General features: G+C 43.1%; 1 pseudogene; it reads left to right on the top strand.

Annotated features, from left to right (window-relative positions):
- Positions 1-3,912: 3,912 nt before the first annotated feature.
- Positions 3,913-6,815, top strand: LOC102370305 (annotated as a pseudogene).
- Positions 6,816-18,337: the final 11,522 nt, after the last annotated feature.

The raw sequence follows: 18,337 nt of genomic DNA, 5'->3' as shown, positions 1-18,337 counted from the left end.
GATGCAAAACTATTGTCTCACAAGACAGACAGAAAGCTATCTATCTATTGCCTACACATTCCTCATGTGCATTACCAAAGCTACGGAGCTCAGGTGATCTTTTTTTCTTCTGCAACTAACAGAATTGTTTCCTGTGTGTACACCCAGTATAGCACCTGATGTAAATCCTCAGACCTCTAACCAAAGCAACCCTAACCTGAGAATGAGAAATACATTCTGTGGGGATATGTGAGGGTTGAGTGATCAGAAGATGTGCATCTCTGTGGCTTCTAGGTTTCCTTTGTTCTAAGAATTTTCTCTTCTCATGGGGAAATTCACAATAATAACAGCATTGCTGCATAACCAACCAGTGTCAAACTGCAAGGCTGCAGTAGCACCAGACAAAGCACTGGGAGGCTATTTCAGGTTGATATTTTAGCCATTGGATTTTTGGCTGGTATCTTTCACTACCATGCCCTTTCATTGACCAGCTCAGTCTCACTACCACTTTTACTGATTTGTGGATTACCACATTTTTCCCTCACTTCTGGTCCTACTGGCACAGCTGCAAAGTCATACATGCTTACTCGATGGCATTTCAGCACTTCTCTGTCTGTCTGTGTCAAATGTGACAAAGTCGGACCATCACAGCTGAATAATTCTAGACTCCAGAGGTTGTTCTGTGCTTCAGATCCTTACTGATCAAGGGGAAAACAATAGAAAAAATGAAGGAGAAGAGTGAAGTCTCTGCCCTTGTTTTTTTACAGCCACAGTTTTAAGCACCCCCAGGGACAATTCTGTATACAAGCAGTCCTCAGACTTATGACACAATTGGTTCCTAAAAACCATGTCTTAAGTCGAAACGTTGTAACTCAGAACCAATTTTCTCATAAGAAACAATGTTATAAATGGGGTATTGGCTACCGAACCAAGGCCTGATACCCTATTTTCACCAAAAGTACCCCAGAATGTTGTCCTCGATCAATTATAGATGAGTAATATAGCTACATTAATGTATTTATATTGTAAATAGCAATCATATTGATTTGGAAGGACTTCTTTGAAATGACTTTGCTGGACTTTTTGAAAGGCTCTTGGTTGGACTTTTTGAAGGGTTATTAGCTGGAGTCTTCTCAGGAGTCTTGGCTGCAGGTTTTTCTGGAGTCTTGTCTGCTTTCCTAAAAAAAATGTCCAAGAAAGTTTGGACAGATGTCCTCCAGGGAGATGAGCAATGCAGCGAACTTGTTTGCTCGTATGGCATTGCATCGAATCAAACGTTGTAAATTCAAAACTGACATGAGAAAGTTGAAACTGAGTGTCAATTTATAAACATTGTAAGTGCGAAACGTAACTCAAAACATTGTAAGTCAAGGACTGCATGTACATCACACAATTGGTTGTGGGTACCCATTAATCCCTTCCAGTATAACAATAACCTTGCTCCTACTCCCAAGAGAACTGAATATGTGGACAGCCTGAGAGTATGTTTTCACTATCTCTCTCATGTGTTCTGCCAAAGTGTGCTTTGCACACTCACTCCAGCCTAGAAACACAGTGGTGTTGGCAGGAGCATTTCTGCAGGGACAAATCAGGAACACAGGATAGGCATATCCTGAATGACTTACCTTCCAGGCAAATAATAATGGGGTTAAATGAGAAATAGCAACCTTTGCTATGGGAAGGGGAAGATGAAAGCAGGTGAACCCCCTTGTATGGCTTGAGAATGGGGGGACTTTGTACATAAAAGGGTGGAATTAGGGGCACACAGTTCCTAGTAGGAGGGATCAAGGGTCTCTGGTATGAGGAAAAGGAGAATGAGGCATACAGTGCTGCTGGTGCAGGGGTAGATGATGGTTGTTTGTAGTTCCTGACTTAAAGGGAGGCATACTAGAAGCTCGTGGAGGGGATGGAGAGGTGCAGAGAGCCCCTGCTGTGTCCAGTGAGTTTGGCCTGCAGAAGCTTCAAAGTGTACAAGACCCAGTTAGAAAAAGCATGAACAAAATCAGCAGCTGTGTCTTTCTCCTATTTTTCCACTCTAGACTCTTTCCTTCCCATTTGATCCCATAGTTTGAATTACCACTTTCATGCTGACATTTCTCAAATCTGCCTCTCTACCCTGATCTCCACCTTTCTCTCAATCTCCCAGCTGTCATTCTAAACCTTCCCAAGGCTGAATGTCTCAACTTTCTTTCCAGTCATCGTCCTCCTCCTCTTTCCAGTCTCTACCATCTTTGACAACTCCACTGTCCTTTCCAGTTATTAATACCATATAGTCTTGTCATTTTGACTCTTGTCATCTTGAATTCATCCTACCTTGTACATAAAAGGTAAATTTTTCAGGAGAATAAGTCCAACTTTCTGAAGTTATTTAAATTCTTAAGCCTCACTGAAAGCCAATGGCAGGCATTCAAAATGTCTATAAATTACATTTTAAAACGAGATGCAAGAACTACTGAAAATGTTATCCCAATTGTTTTAATTCTGTTATTTCCTTCCTCTAGTTATACCTAATCAAGAAACTCACCTCCTCTCTTCTGCTGCATTTTGACTAAAACCCTTATCCATGCTTTAGTGATATTTCATTTCATTACTGAGACCTCCTCTTCACCTCTGATTTTCATACCTCATCACTGTCCATCATTCAAAATATAGCGGCTAGTGTCACCTTCTTTGTCTTTCACTTTGACAGTTTAATGACACAATTTAATGTCATTCATTTAATGACTTGCATCTTTCTTAGTGCATCATATTCAGGTTCTCTCCTCATCTTCAAGGTCCTGCTTAATTTAATCTCCACCTTCGTTTACTGCTTTCATTTACTACCAGTTATTTTTGTGTTTCCTATGCTCTTCCCTGTTATCTCTTCTTTTTAACTCCTTATCTTTTTTCCCTCCATTTCTAACTTTCTGCCTCATTTTCACTGCCACCTGGTATAAGAGCTGGCCAGAACACTTCTGTTGAAACAGTTTTTCATAAGAAAAACACTTGTTTTGACTGAATTGTGTATTTATTTATTTATGTACTTCCTTACAAAATCCTCTCTATTCCAACAAAAATCCCCACCAGGAAAAATATTTTGATTTTTGTTTGCATTTGGAAAAAATTTTTAAACATCATTTTAGATTTCAAAATGTACATTTAAATTGATTGAGGGATTTCTTCTTTTGTTCGTACACAAATTCATGATGCATACAAAGTGTCAAATTAGAAAACACGAGAAACTCTTTGAGCTGGAAAAGACAAGATGTTTCAATTAGCATTAAAAAGGAACTGCCCTTAATTAAATATATATATATATTAAAAACAAACTACTTTAGCTATTATGTCAGAAGTCATCAGTAATACTAGTGCACTTTATTGCCGTATTGTAATGCTGTCAAGACATCATGACATAATGTAAAAAGATAAAAATGAGAAAAAGAAAACCCATAACGTTCCAATACAAAATTTGAAAGTTCCAACACAAACTGTTTCAGAATCGATATTTTTGTAAAATCTATTTTGCAGAAGATGTTGGAGATTTTTTGTTGGATCTTCAGCAGCTAGTGTAGTCCCACTGAATTTAACACAACTATTCCCATTTTCAGTAGGAGAAGGCCTGGTGTTATCTGTGCCCAACACAAGTTCTACGGGGTCATAATCTCTCGTATGGAGGGCCACTGCAGGGCTTTCTTGTGGGGCAGGAAGGGGGATTGCAAGAAAAAGGGGTGGTTCAATGAACGAAACACCCGCTCAACCGTATTATTGACTTCATGAGTATGAAAACATGAGACTGAAGGTATTTATAAAGGTCTTTGATGTTCACCTTTTTCCTGTTTACCTCAGTTTATGATACCTCAATAGCCATCTATTTTGCCACTATATTTTTTACCACAACTGTTAAACATCACCACCACTCGTAGCTGCGTCCACCACTACAGTTATAGACTGCTTGGACACATCTATGCCCAGAAGAGGATACAGAAAATATCCTGAACCAACAAAAACTGAAAAGTCAAAACTGGATGACTTATTCAAAGGTAAAAATCCATTTCTATTAAATATATCCTAAGCTTAACAGCAAATGACTGACTTGAGTCAACATGGGATGGATAGATGCAAGAATTACTGGTCTCTACATAATCTACAGAGAAATACTGTTTCAATTTGAATGTCGGATAAACAGAGGTGGAGAAAGAGAGAAAAGAAAACAATGTTTTGGAAGTAAGTTGTAAAGATGAAAAGAGGGTAAGTTTAATTATGATGCTCATAATTGACACAAGTGCAAAGTGAAATCAGAATCAGGTAGGCTATATTTTCATGTTATTACATATATTTATTACATATATTTTACCCATATATTTTTTCTACATATATCTGTTGCTTTATAAAAATTAAATGGGGGGAATAGTGGTAGAGACTTTATAGGAGATTTTATATTACAGTGTTTATCTCTCATTTCTTATTATTTCTAAGTACAGATCTTTGCTGGGGGTGGGGTGGGGTTGTTGTTGTTGTTTATGTACCTCAATTTGGGCAAAGCCCAAATTGGATAACATAAGTTTCTGTGAGAAATTCTTATGGAGAACTCCCTCCCAAACCCCTACCCCGTCCTGTATTTTTGTCCCATGGGAGCAAATCATTTCCACAAAAAATAAAGCATTTCATCAATTAGGATACTTAGATTTTTTCCGTCTATATATCTCAGAGTTCTGCAGGAACTTTTCAAGAAACTAAGAATCTTGCTTTGCAAGCTTATTTATCAGTAATGCAGAAAAAGAACAAGTAAGCTGTTAAGACACTTTACAAATTAAAAGAAAAGCTTTCTAAATAGAATGAGTTTGGAATATTCCATTAGGTGTCCAGTCCTCCTTCTAGGGCAGGAGTCTAATGAACTCCATTGTACAATTCAGATGCCTTCAGCTGAAAGAGCCAAAAATTGAGATAGCCCAAAAATTACCAGTTGCTGTTGAAATCCTTGGCTATAATATTTTAAGCTTGAATTTGATTAGATTTTCCAAAAAAAGATGAAAACAGCAATGTTGGTTTTATTCTTCCAATCTGGAGAACTGAAACCATGCAAAGTATGTCTATACTATGGATTGACAATGGCTATTTGTAGTGGTCCAGCCAGAGAAGCACAGAGATCAAGGCTGAAAAGTAGGGCAAAATAGGTTGAGTTCCATGCTTCATCAGATAGATTATGACCAGTACTTAAGCTAACAAGTTTGAACTTGGCTGCCTCTTCACTACATTGCAGTCTACAGCATACAAATCACCAAAAAAGGCTCAGCAGATCAGGAACAATTGTTACTTCAAGAGATAATGCAAGGAGAGGTTTGTCCACTCAAAAGATGGGTTTTTATAAAGTTATAGATCTTATCAGGGAAAAGCTTCTGTCTTTCACCACCCACTCAACCATTCTATTGGAACATAGAAAGCATCAGATTCTTTTATGCTTATGGCTGGCCTCTGCACTGTGTTTGTATCAGTAGGGACATTATTCTTTTTAACAGATACAGTTATATCAGTGCAGACCCCAATGTGAAAGCAGTTATAATGAGATAAAAACACATTTATCTGGTGTCATTTATGCCCCTTGCAGTATGGGAATAAACTATACTGCTATACATAAAGCAATACAAGACATCTTTACCATGATTAATACCTCATTCCTCAAAGATTCCCCTCATTTTAGTCCACTTGAATGTGGGTGGCCAAAGATGGCCTTCTGTGCTCCTTCCACGTGTATTAGATCTTTAATTATCTTTTTTAAAAATGTATAGGTATTAATGGTGGATGTCACAAGCTCTCTCCCAAACACAACTGACTATATCTATGTGTATGATGAAGACACCTCACCTTGCAGTGGAGGAAATGGTTTCAGCAAGTTCAGATCACTTTTCCTTCCAATCTTTTACTGACTAGTCTTTGTCTCCTGCCTCATGGGAAACACCTTAGTCCTATGGGTACTCATTACCAGGAAGAAAATCACTACCAAGACCGACATGTGCCTACTGAACCTTGCCATCTCTGACCTGCTGTTCATTCCCCCCCTCCCATTTCAGGCTCACTATGCTTCAGACAACTGGATTTTTGGAAATGCTGCATGCAAGATCATGGCTGGCATTTACTACATGGGTTTTTACAGTAGCATTTTCTTTATAACCCTTATGAGCATAGACAGGTACATAGCAATTGTCCATGTTGTTTATGCTAGGAGAATACGCACAGCTGCTTGGGGTGTACTCATAAGCCTAGTCCTGTGGCTAGTGGCAGGTTTTGCTTCTGTTCCAAATATGGTGTTTAGCAGAGAAGTGGTTATGGAACAATCTGTGGAGTGTGTTCCTGATTATCCTCCAGGCCAGGAGACCTGGAGGATTTTCACCCAGTTGGGGATCAACCTCTTGGGACTTGTGTTCCCACTCAGCATCCTCATATACTGCTACTCCCATATCCTGATAAACCTGCAACGTGTCAAGGTCAAAAACCGAAACAAGATCAAAGCCGTCAGGATGATCTTCATCATTGTCATCTGTTTTTTCCTCTTCTGGACCCCCTTCAACATTGTGCTTTTTCTGGACTCTCTGCAGATCATGCATATCATAAACGAATGCGAGACAAGTCATAGCCTGGCCCTGGCTCTGCAGCTAACTGAAACCATCTCTTTCATCCATTGCTGCCTGAACCCAGTGATCTATGCTTTTGCTGGGGAGATTTTTAAAGCCCACATAAAAAAATTATTCCAAAGCTGGATCCATGTCATTCAAAATACCTCTAGTGCCGATTCAAGTGGTCAGTTTAATTCCTGGCACACTCAGGTATCAGGCAATTCTGAAAATGACAGAGTCCTGTGAGTTTTCTCACACCCCTTCCCACCCTCATATGCCCTAACTGCATTCATCAAAGTCAGGAGCTGTCCTAAAGAACTTCACAGCATTAATTTTAGCTCGGTGGTTAAGTTAACTCAGAATTTGTAGCATCCCCCCATGTTTCTAGCCATAAGATATACTGCAAATGCTGCAGTAATGTTAGTCTGTCCAAGATAACTGACAAGTTTGTGAGGACAGCCACCATAATAGCACTTGTACGATGCTGTAAAATTATTTTAACTCATTTACATAATGCAGTTGTTCTTGGTTTCTATGTCTCCAGCTCCTGTATTTGTTTTGTAGCAAAACCCCCAGTTTTTCTTTTTTTTTTCTTTTAAAATACATTCCCTCCCTTCCCCAACTATTTCTGACTTTTTCTCTCCCCCTCTAGTTCCTATAGATAAGTATGAGTAAGCTAAGACATAGGATAAGTGTTAGCAGTTTTGTAGCAAGTTTTTTTTCTTCTCTCTCTCCTTCTTTGATCCACTGTTTTATATTGTATAATTATTATGTTTATATTGATTTTTACTGTGTGATTACTGTTTTACTGATTTTTACTGGGGTTTTTTAAGTGATACGATATGATTTAGACCTACATGTGTAAGTTAGCATAAATAATGTCAAGTTTCCATTTTGAATGTCAAACCTCCATCTTGTGTCCTCTGCCTGGGTGTAACCTATGATTCATGTCTAACTAGTCTCATGTTAATTGGTTCCTGAATGAATGGGGATGAATGAGGATGCTTGAGATACGATCCTAGCAGGCATCTACTGAATAGTCAACTCAACAACTGCACTATCAGTTCAGTGACCAGACCATTGCCTTCCATTGACTCACCCAGGAATCATGGACCCAGCATTTGAAAGACAAAGTCCCTACAGAAATCAGCCAACCCACTATTGCAACACAGACACCTGGAACTGCACGTCCTTGCCTGGAGTGCACATGTTTAGTACACCAGGGCTGACCCTTACCTGGGCATGCCCCTGCCACTAGGGTCATAGAAGGTCTGCCCCTATAAAAAGAGGCAGTGAAGACAGACCCAGTGGGACACCCTCTCCATCTGGACCAGCACCATGCCACACCACCTATCCACCCAAAGGCCCTGCTGGCGACCCCACTCTGGACAACACCTTGCTGGAAGACACCCTGACTGGCCATCAAGGATCAACTCACAGCCCAGGATAGGTAGCTATCACCCACCTTCCTTCCCCAAGCAAAGGACCTGGACTCTGTCCTTACACACGTTGACTTCAATCCTTCCACCAAGCCTTTTTCTCTCCTGCTACCATTGTGTGGGTGTGTATGTGAGTGCTTGTGAGTGTGTGTGTGTGTAGGAACCACTAACATCATGGGGAAGTGTAGCGTGTTGTCTGTTTAATAAACCTGTTATTTTGAAACCCCGAGTTGGGCTTTTCTCTTATTGACCTCCTGACCTTCCTCCTTGATTTCCAGGCTCTCTCTCAGCTTTCTGCCTCTCAGTTACCAGCCCCAATCTCCCAGCTTTCTCTGTTTCCTGGCTGTCTCCTCCTTGCCACTGGGCTTTTCCCCTTGCTTCCACCCCAGCACCAGGTGACCTAGAATAACCTCAGAGCACTTGATTTTAAGTAACCCCAGCTCCCCTCCAGTCTGCTGGTTCTAATCCTGGCTTCATCAACTTTCACTCTTATTTTTCCCTCTCTCATCTTAAGCCCCATCCATTTCTCTCCTTTCCCTCCTTCTGGAAATCTTTGACGCTTGATTCCTCCTCTCATAGTTTCATAGTTTCATAGTAGCCTGGCTGTGGTCTGGCATTGGCGGCTCATGTTCATCTTGGAGTCAATAATGACTCCGAGATCCCTTGGAGGGAGCGTGTGGAACCCAGTGCAGCAGGGCAAAGCGGGGAGTGCACAAAAGTTGCCTGCCTCTCTGAGCCCCCTGCTCCCCTGGCCACACTTCCCTGCAGGTGGAGGCAGTAGCAAGGGGCACAACCCTGCATGCTTCCCACACTGCTCCCGTGTGCACAGGGGAAATGTAACCCGGGCAGCATGGGGGTCACAGCAGCAGGCAGCTTCCCTGTGTGACCCCTCTGCGTGCTGGCACTCTGGGTTACACATGCTGTGCTCTGGAGGGCCCAAGGGAGGGCAGCAGGGCTGGGAGCACAGCATGTGCGACCTGGAGAGGCAGTGAACAGAGGGAAGCTGCCCACTGCTGCAAGCTCTGGCCTGCCCTGGTCACACTTCCCTCACACGCATGGGAACAATGTGGGCAGCACACTGGGTTACGCCCCTCGCTGCTGCCCCCGCCTGCAGGGGAAGTATGGCCAGGGCAGTGGGGAACTCAGAGCAGCATGCAGCTTTTGTGTGCCCCCCGCTGTGCCCCACCATTCCAGGTTCCACATGCTGCTCTGCAGAGGTGGCAGGAGAGGGCAGCATGGCAGGGAGCATGAGCCTGAAGTGTGCACCCGCCCTGCCCCTGCCCCTCACACAGATCGGGGGGGCGCAGGTGTCCCCTCTGCCCTCCGGGAGTGCATGCTGCTGCTGGGAGCTGGCTCCACCCTCTGCCTGAGCCCATAGCAGACAGAAGCAGTGAGCTCCTGCTGCAGCAGCCACTGCCTTCTGTTTGGGGCAGGCACAGAGCTTTGGACCTCGGTCCCTGGCCCCATAGCCCTGACAGCTGGGGGCCCCTTCTGGCAGGGGTGGGGGGCCAGGGGCTTTGGGTAGGGGGCAAGGGGCATGGGTGGGGAGCAAGGGGCACGGGCAGAGCTGGGGGCTGTTGTGCGGGGACCCACACAAAACAAATACACAAGATCAAAGGTAGTATCAGAAGTTGTATTTATTGTTACCAGGATTACAATTTTTAGAAAATCTGATATTTACCATAAAAAGGGCAACATTTATGATTATTAACTATACTAATATGCAGTGCATCCTGCCATGTACCCCCTGCCCTCATTTTGTTTTTCTAGCATGTTGGCACTCTGGCACCTTCCAAGGTAGACATTGTGATTATTTTTTTCTGCACTCAGGCCAAAAAACGTTGCCTACCCATTGGCTTAGAGGCTTGTGTTTTTGTTTATGGTTACCCCTGGAGGATCGGAATGAGGCTAGAAAGGCAAGTTTGGAGGCCTCATTAGTGCCTGGAGAGAGAGCGAGCATATGATTTGGTAGAACCCAGTGTCAGGCTCAGCAAACATAGCACCTGACCCGGAGGGGCGCAGCTGCAGGGGCACAGTGAGCCCACAGTGCCAGAGGGGTGCAGCTAAGGGGGTACAGAGTCAGGCACCTGAAAGAGGCACAGAAAGCCAGTCACTAGAGAACTCAGTGTCTTTGGGTTGCAGAGGGACGGGAGCCAGGAGGCTCAATGCCGGGGCATAGAGAGCTGATGATGGTAGTAACACCTGTGAGGCATGGGACATGTGTAGGGAAGGTCAGAGCGTGTATGTATGACCCAGTATAGCTGGGAGCATGAAGGGCAGCCTCCTCCCTAATAAAGAACTTAATTATTTACTAACAAGGTGTGGCAGATGAGATAGGCAGGCAGACTGCCCGAGACAGGTGGGTAGGCCAACGCAGAGCTCAGCCTCAGGCCGCCCCCCACCCCCCCCTTGTCACACCTATGTTTTACATTTTCTATGTAAAGAACTTAAACCTTCAGACTTTCCAACAGTTTTCCAGCATCTTTAACAAGCACAAAATGTTCCTCAGAATTAAACACGTAGCAGAACGTGTGTTTTTTGGTTTTGTTTTTTGGCTTTGTTTTTGGTTTTTTTTTTTGTTTGTTTGTTTGTTTTTGTCAATGACCATGACAAAAAAAGGACATGCATAAAAAGATTTTGCAATACTGCAGCAATCCAAAATCTAATTATAGTTGTATCAGCTACATTTCTGTAGCTAAGATGTTATCTTCCACCACAAACCCCAACATGCTTGGAGAATATTTGGCCTTGTCCTAGTTTGATGCATTAATTTCTTGATGTTTTTTGTAAACTAATCTGTTTATACAGGCACAAGGGGGAAATTACCTCAGTTAGGTATTGTTCTGTAAAACTGGCTGCACAAACTTGTGGATTTGGGAAATGTAGAAGGGTCCCCTACCCCTGTTACTGAAAGCAAGAGAACAGAGCCAGTGCAGCTTGCAGGCAGCAGAGCTGCAACAGTTGGGCCCTATTGGCATAGAGCTGCGACAGATGACTGAAAGATGAAAGAGCAAGGAACCACATAAACTGGAGGCTAGAGATTCAGCTTGGCCTGGATATTCTGAAGGGGAAGAAACTCTTTTTGGGAGCCTCACAAAGATAAGGAAGGCTATGCCTGCAGGGTGAGGAGTGGTGAACAGGGCTGGCTGCCAGAAAACAAGTGGGGTATGCTAGAGCCTGGGGGAACAAGCCAACTCCATAGGGAAGAGTGTGGCAGCTATTAGAGACTCAAGGTGGGGTTTGTGTTTAAATTACAACTGGGTGACTTATGTTTTGTGTTTATTCTTACTGGAGGGCTGCAGCAGGGTGCCCAGGACACTGTGTTTTGAGACCTGTTCTGTGCTGTGGGGGGCGAGGTGTTGTGACCAAGGAGCTGAAGTCTGAAACCATGGACCAGGACTGAGGATAGGGCTACCACACATCACTAACTGGGTGAGATAGTCCTGGAATGGGATCACTGAGTCCCAGTCCCAGGCTCTGTGACTCTGGGACAGCATTTGTCCAGGATTCACAGCACATGCCCCCCAGATTTGTACATGGGGCAGATGCAGGCTGCCCACTAAAGGCATGGGGCTCCACGCCCTGCTGTCCTCCACTGGGAGCCCCACACCACCATAATGACATGACCCCTGCCTGCCCTGCAGCATCTGGTGAGGCAGAACCCAACTGCATGATAAGGCAAAGGAGCCTGAGGACTATATTAAAGAGGAAGCACACCCTAGAGCAGTTGAGAGAGACTGAATTTGGGGGTGGAGAAGCCTAGAGAGACAAAGCCAGTAAAGAAGGCACCATGAAAGAAACTGCTCTGGCCTCTAAAGGCAGCCTCCCCAGTAATCACATTAATATCAAAGTATGGCATGTCAGAAGTGGGAGGTAAAGGTGGGCAGGGGGCTGAGGGTTTGGAGAGTGAAGCAGAATAAGTGGGGCCATTGAGGGGTGCCACAGCTGGCCTTATTACAGGGACCTACTAAATCCTTCATTAACAATAATATTGTGTGGTATTGCATCAGACTTTTTGCATGCAAAAGTGTTGAGGGAGACTGTTTAACTTTTGAACATGCCATAGATGTATGTCAAGCAGAGGAAATGATGGCAAAATGATTGAAAGGACTGGGGAAACGAGGAAAATATGTGTGCATGTGTTGACAAAGAAGCCTAAAATGGATAAATATGCAGAAGTGAAGGGACTGGAAGGCTTCCTGTTACCAATAAAAGATTGTGAACACAGGAAATGGAGAGAGAATGGTCAGGGACAATTCAAGGTTGTTTTAAATGTGTCCCTAGTCGGGTTTTAAAAAGCTGTCATGCATATGGGCAAGAAAATGCAATCGTTTTCTGAAAATGTGCATATCTGGAAGGAACCCCCAAGAGTATTTTTAACCCTTAAAAAGACAGACAAAAGATCTATTCTGAGGTACATTGAGAACTGAATTGCCTTTGAGTGAAAGAGAATCTATTAATTAATATCATAAAATTGTGAATCTTAAAATGAATACAGGAGCATAGGCCAATGTTCTCTGTATTGTACAAAACTGGATAACTTTGCAGTTCAAGTATTTGGTTATTAACCTACATCAGAAAAATGCAAGTACGTGGCAAATGCAACCTATACTTTGAGTATCAGAAGGAAAGCATTGCTGGAACCTCCAGTGACAGATGGCATACAACCAAGGCATACTAGGCTTACCAGTTGTCACAAATTAGAGCAAAAGAGCAATACAAGGATATAACTGAAGACTTGGGGTACTTGGCAGATAAACCACATAACCTAAACCCACAAGTATCATGTGTCATAGTGAAAGTTCAAGAACTTGCAGATTGGGTCAGTTCTACCGAAATTTTAAACAAATTGAGGAGAGATGAAGTAAGAATAGATTTGAATCCAAGGGACTTGAAGGAAGTACTTTAACTGCCTAAAGTAGCAGAAGTAACTGGTTAATTAACAAAAGCTATGGTTTTCATTGTTTTAGATGCCTGTCAAGTATCTAGTTAGGTAGCACCCTCCTAAGAGTCTTTACTTTTCCAGCTGCTCTCGGTTTCGATGTAGGAGTGGTTATCTCCTTTTGTTTCTCTGACTGGCCTATTGTTTTCTCTTTCAATAGAGAAGTGTATATATATATATTTTTTTTTTTCTGTTTATAGCCCCATAGGACCTCAGTCTGTCGACTGATGTCAGGGGCGAGTCCCAACTGGAGGTCCACGCACCCACGTCCTCTTTTGCCACGACTTGGTGTTTATAGGAGTAGATTCAGTACCTGGGTGTGTAGTTCCAGTTGGTTGTCGTCCTCTGTCCTCTATTCCTGAGGCCTATGTTCCTAAGGGCTCCACCATCCCCTACACCCTCGCCCGTTCCACCGGGTATCAAATCATCTTTTCGTAAATGTTTGGCCTTTGGGTTCTCTCCCATGCCTCTGTCAAAAAAAAAAAAAAGAAACCAAGTGTTCCCCTCCTAGATTATTGTTCCCCATCTTTTTTGTGGGGGGAGAAAAAAAAAGGAAAAAAATATATCTGGCGAGGTCTCTTTATCCTTCACCTGTTCCCATCTTTATGGCAGCTCCTCATGAGCCTCTTATTGGGAATCATTACAATCTCCTTACCCCACTGGGTCTGCCATTGACACTTTGTCCTTGTACCCCTTTTAGGGTCTTTCACGTGCCTTTGTTTCAGAGTGTCCTTCTATTAGGGTTTTTATGGTACCTTCCCCAGCTGGGCTCTGCGGCTGCGGGGGAGATAGCAAGCAGTTCCTGGTATTGCCAATCCACCACACCTTCCTCTAAGTCTTCTCTGGGGAGCTCCCTCTCTGCAGGAGCCTCCTGCCAGCTCTCCAGGCTGCTCTCAAGTTCTCCTGCAACGTTGCTTGACCTGGCTCCTCTCCTTCCGGTCCTGCGCTCTCCCCTCCTGCCTGCTCTGTGCTCTTCTTTATAGAGAGGTTTGGATTCCCGGCCCCTCCCCTCCAGAAACACCTGGTTAAGGAGTATTTCTGCTGAGCCTTTGAGGCTTTGGGGCTGGGACAGCTGCTTCTACCTTTGGCCAGTGCTCCTTTGCCCCCTGTGTCTCTCTCCCTCTCTCTCTCACAATGCCATTAGTGGATTCTTGTAAGTGTAGCTAGATGATAACAATTCTAGACATTTTATATTCAGTACATTATTTGGCAGGTACAAATTTACCCAACTCTTTTTTTTTTTTCGTATCTGTTCAGGTCTTGAAGAGTATCAAAGAGGAGCAGACAAGCAAATCACTGAAGAAAGGGTAGCTTGATTAGTAGAAGAGCAAGACCTTCCAAAAGGGAAGAGGATCATTATTGCCTGTAGTGTGAAGATAGATCATCTAAACAAGGTATCCTTTTGTGATTTGCTGATCTGCTACCCCTGGAAATTTCTCTCTCCTCTAAGTTGACAGGCCTGTAAACTGTTTTTAATCATTCATTGGGTCTCCTGTTTTCTCAGACCTAAAAAAGAATGCATTGGATACAAAAGTCTTTTCCAACCATGCAGCTGGTCCAATACAAGGTATCACCCACAGAAATCCTTGCCTCTTACATATTTCCTGGACTATCATAATTAACACATCACTCCAACAATACTTAAGTCAATAATTTATATTCAGCTTGCAGGCCAGCTAGGGAGTTGGGTTAAATGAGAAAAAAGTTAGGTCTGAACTTATAGAAGCAAAAGTGTTCTGGAGGTAAGACAATGGAAAAGTTAAAAACTGATCTGGCATGTCCTTAACATAGTGTTTCCCAAACTTTTGATAATTGTGGTGTTCTTTTTTGCTAGATTAAAATTGGCAGCTTTGCTTCACTCACCAGTCTTATCCCTTGACCTGATTCTCCTGCAGTGCTGGACCGGCCAGGGCCTTATCCCTCTGCACAGGCTGCTATGGCTGGTGCCTAATCTAGCCACACGGAGCCAGCCAAGCCAGAGCCCAATCAACCCATTTTTCAAGACATACTAGACTGTTGCAGCACACCTTTTGGGAGTCATTTCCTTAACAAATAAAAAAAAATACAGGTGAAGAGTTTTAAGGATAACATGTTTTCCAGCTGTAGTACTAGTTGTTTTTCTTTCCTTTTTCTTTATATTGATGCATATTTGATGTAAATTCCTATAGGCTACTTGGTTTATAATTATGTATATCTAAGTAATGAAGATATAATAGTATAAAAAGGGGTGTTATTTCTCGACTGGGGTCTCTGACTTGAAGTACATTACCAGCACTCCACTGGGTTTTGCTCTTACCCATTTTCCCAAAACAACATTTAAATAAAATATCGGTTTTGGCAGAATGTTGTTTGCTAACACCACTTTTCTGACTAGCTTTATTCAGAAGGCAATTCAGGTGACTGGATTAAAATTAAAAGACAAAAAACATAGGCTGCAGGAAATCTAACTAAACTTTTCAGAGTATTTGGCAGATGGGCAAGGGAAATCTGGTAATAAGTAAGCTAGCTGATGAAGAGTCACTGCGGTAATATCTGATATGATGTAACTCTTCAGAATGGTACAGCTCTGAAAAAAAATCATCATTTCCTCCTAGTTTCTAGGGTCAAAAGGGACCTGAACAGATCATCAAGTCTGACCCCCTGCCCTGGGCAGTAACAAGTGCTGGGATCATAATACCCCAGCCAAATATCTATCCAACCTCCTCTGGAAGACTCCCAAGGTAGGGGAGAGCATCACCTCCCTTGGGAGTCTATTCCAGAGCCTGGCAGCTCTAACCGTAAAGTAATGTCTCCTGATAAATAGGAAGAGGCCGGCAACTGAACCCAGGACCTCAGCACTCAGTGAGAGGACCTGCACTGTGCACCACAGGCCCCAGCTGCGTAACCTGAATTAATATAAACTGAATTTCCTCTTCAGTTTAGCTTAAAAGATAAATTATGAAGGCTGAATTATGAACAACATAAAACCAGTCCTTGTAAGTCTGAGAAACCACAAGTACATGTTTTTGAGAATCAAAGGCTATAAATCATAGACTATGCATAAGCATTGACAGTGCAGGGGCACAGCTCTGCACCACTGCTGCTGCTGGGTGTTGGCTCTGGCTGGGCTGCAGCCCTGTACCCTGCACCTTGCCACTGGCATGGAAATCTGGGTGGGGAGTACATGCCCCCCTGCTCCCCTACTATAAAAACAGAAGTTGTCAAATGAAATGAATTAGCTGTGGTGGGATGTATCCCACAGCTGAGCTGCTTCATTGGGCGAAATACATCACCCATTATTCTGCATCAGGTAGGGGCCCTATCCTGTGGGACAGCAGGAGATATGGTTCCCGCTTACAGAAATGCCTGTAAGAGATTTCCTGGGGTCTGCTTCTGTAGGAGCAGAAAGCCAGGATTTCCCACTTGCAGAGGCGCACCCTGGGCAATCTCCAGGGCAGGTCTCCATAAGCGTGGAACACCAGCTTCCCCTACTTAGAGATGTACTTTGGAGATTCCCTGAATCTCTGACAGCAAAACCCCAGCTTTTCTCACTTACAGAGATGTGTCTCAGGGTAGCCAAGGTGTGTCTCTGCAAGTGCGGAAAGCCAGGGTTCCCCTCTTAAAGACATAATCCAGAGTTTGCCTAGGGCACATCTCTGTAAAAGGGGAGAGCCCAGAAGGTGCTCCCAGGGCTTTAGAGGCCCAATACAGTGTGGAAATTCCCAGGGATTGCAGGATTGGGTCCCCCAACTGTAGGGATACCTGCCCAGGCCAGCTGGAGCTCCCCAGGCTCTCGTGCCATAAAATAAATGGACATCTGCTTCAATAAAGCGGTAGAAACTGTTACCACCTTTGTTATGGCCACAAACTTTGGGCATTTGTGGTGTGACAAGGTTATGGACATCTGCCTGTTTGGACATCTGTTTCTACTCTAAGGGATCCATTCACCACAGTCCTGCAATTAGCTTTTCATCTCCAAGTCTAAAACAGATGTCAGCCATTCATGTCTTAGTGGCATGTCATTTCAGATATGACATCGAATTGAAACCATTTGTATCTATTATTAAAGATGGTTTTCATATACTAAGACCATGAATGCCCAAATAGTTAGATTGTTTAATTAAATGCATGAATGGGTGTGAGATTTATATGACTATCTATAGCAGTGGTGGCCTGGAACAAAAAGTCTATATGACAGCAGTGGCTCTCTCCAAATATTTTTGTCTCTCTAAAATTGCCACATATTCCCTTTGCTTAATCTCCAATGCAGCTAGGTAATGAATAGGCACAAAGTTGGCTCTGGGTGTAAATTCTGTGAAGCTCACATCTGAATGATATTTTTGAAGAAATCTCCCTAATCTGTATGCCTTAGTTCCATGACAGGAATAATATCAAATATAAGTGGAAGCCCAAGAGGATCCTTTCCCCCATGATGCACACATAATGCAGGCTCTGATGGGAGGGCCCCCAAATACTTTATGATACCAGTCTGGTCCTTGCTTGAACTGGCACAGCATTCTGGATTCAGATGGGTTACACTTTCAGGTCTCCACAGCATCTCTAGATTTCCCTCAGCAGGCCAACCACCTTAGCTGTTCCAACATTTTCTCCAAGTCAGATGTCAAGCCTCTTTGAAAGGGGTTGAAGTGTTGCTTTCATCATAATTCTTTTATTTCATGCACTCTTCCAGATCCTGTACTACACTATGCATTCTTCAAGTTTATTGAAATATAATTGCAGAAACCCATTCTACACTTCAGGTCCTTACCTGGTCTGATAAAACACAACAGAATCCAAGATTGTCCATGAATAAGCCAAAATAAGTCCTTTCTCAGTCAGAGGAAAAGAATGGAGCTATGCCTAGGCTTTGCTCTTACTTTTGCGAACTGACCCTCCTCATCCCCCATCCCCCCACTTTTGCTTCTCCTTCTCAGAACCAGATTTCTAAAGAAGCCCTGAGCCTGTGCTTTCAACATCTTTTTTTCTCTGTAGTAGCATTTCATGTAGACTAAGCTTACCCTACTACCAGGAGCCTTTATTATTAGATTTCCCTTTTTCATAATAAATGTTTAAAGCTCAGGGTGTCTCTACTCTGCAGAGAGGTAGAGAAGCTCTAAACTAGCATACTTGGGTATCAGAAACAATCTAACTGTGGCAACATAAAGCTTGATTCAGGATACTATGCTAAAAAGCTAACCCATTTAAAGGCTGCACTGCATTGCAGTCTGCAGAGTGGATAGACTTCGATTTCCAAGTTTAATAAGCTTCATTTGTTCTGTAAATTAACCTTTTCCTTTTACCTGCCTTGGGAGTTATATCTTTCTAACTCCTCTGTGTCCTGATCTCTTGACAATCAAACCATCATATAGAACTATTTATATACAAGTATGTACCACTACTATTTGTCC

This window comes from Alligator sinensis, unplaced genomic scaffold (assembly GCF_000455745.1).
Source record: "Alligator sinensis unplaced genomic scaffold, ASM45574v1 scaffold54_1, whole genome shotgun sequence".
In the NCBI taxonomy this organism is placed as follows: domain Eukaryota; kingdom Metazoa; phylum Chordata; order Crocodylia; family Alligatoridae; genus Alligator; species Alligator sinensis.
The sequence above is the reverse complement of the archived record's forward strand: the minus strand, read 5'-3'. Positions and strand labels throughout refer to the sequence as shown.